This window comes from Propithecus coquereli, unplaced genomic scaffold (genome assembly GCF_000956105.1).
Source record: "Propithecus coquereli isolate 6110/MARCELLA unplaced genomic scaffold, Pcoq_1.0 Scaffold27, whole genome shotgun sequence".
NCBI classification, from domain to species: domain Eukaryota; kingdom Metazoa; phylum Chordata; class Mammalia; order Primates; family Indriidae; genus Propithecus; species Propithecus coquereli.
In genome coordinates this window covers 737,615-738,894 of record NW_012148285.1, presented here as the reverse complement: position 1 = coordinate 738,894, position 1,280 = coordinate 737,615, and the positions used below count along the sequence as shown (strand labels likewise).

At 43.0% G+C, this 1,280-nt stretch overlaps 1 pseudogene; it reads right to left on the bottom strand.

The window, feature by feature from the left end:
* LOC105813023 overlaps nucleotides 1-1,019 on the bottom strand; it is a 4,752-nt pseudogene extending 3,733 nt beyond the window's left edge.
* Between the last annotated feature and the right edge of the window lie 261 nt (nucleotides 1,020-1,280).

Here is a 1,280-nt window from a genome sequence, read left to right as displayed (position 1 = left end):
AAAAAAAAAAAAAAATCTTTGCGAATCTTTCCTGCAGCCTGAGGAGGCTTCGTCCCTGTCCCGATGGTCCATGCACACACTTCATCTGGGCCTGCAGTGAGAAAGTGTTCCAGCTGGAGTGCTACACACCTGGACCTAGTGATCTTTGGCAAAGCACTTTTGTCAGGTTTGCTTCTAGATACGCCTGTCTCTCCTCAGCATCATTCTTGCAACTCGAGTTCCATGGCCCCACTAAAGGAATGACCAAGGCACCTGGTTCATACTTGTGCACCCACTTTTAGTTTTTATCAACCATTTGTTTTTCTTTGTAATGTAGTCTTCTTCAGAAAGAGTAACCAAATAGACCATTGGTTTTGAAGTAAAAAATAAGTGTATACAGTACTTCAATCTCTTTGTCATTTCAATCCTGAGAGAAGCAAACAAGTTTCTTTTGATTATAACCTGGGATTTGACTTTGCACAGTATAGAATATTCAGGTTTTCGTTTTTTATCTCCTCCTCTCACAGCCACCTTTTCTAGTTCAGTTATAATGGGCCCAGTCTTCTCATCTTTAAGCTGAAGCTCATCATGTATTATTTCTATATCTTGGATAGGATCTACACTTCCTTTAACATGCAAGATATCGTCATCTTCAAAAACACCTGTTAGGTGAAAGATCCCTTTGCAGGCGCTAATATGAGATAAGAAAGCGTTTCCTGGGCCCTGCCCATTGTGAGTTCCTTTCACAAGGCCAGCAACATCCACTATATTTAGAAAGGCAGGAATTGTACTTGCTGGTTTGTAATACTGGCAAAGAAAGTCAAAGCTTTCACCTGGCACAGGTACTCTGCTTTTGTTAGGATCAGTAGTTCAGAATGGGAAGTTTTCTGCTGAAGCCTGACCATTGGTTAATATAATACATTAAAGAAGCTATTTTCCCAACATTTGGCAATTCAATAATACCAATTTTTAGGGAAGTTCCAAATCTTCCAGTGATTGGGGAGTGGTTTAATTCCATCACCTCCCTTTTTGGGGGGCATTGTGCTAGGGGTGGGCAATGATACACGGTCCCAGCAGCAGTGAGAGACGGATCCTGGTGGCAGCTGGAGGTGGGGAGGAAGCTAAAATAACCTTTTTAAAAAATATATTTTCTTGGCCGGGCGCGGTGGCTCACGCCTGTAATCCTAGCACTCTGGGAGGCCAAGGCGGGCGGATTGTTGGAGCTCAGGAGTTCGAGACCAGCCTGAGCAAGAGCGAGACCCTGTCTCTACCAAAAATAGAAAGAAATTAATTGGACAGCT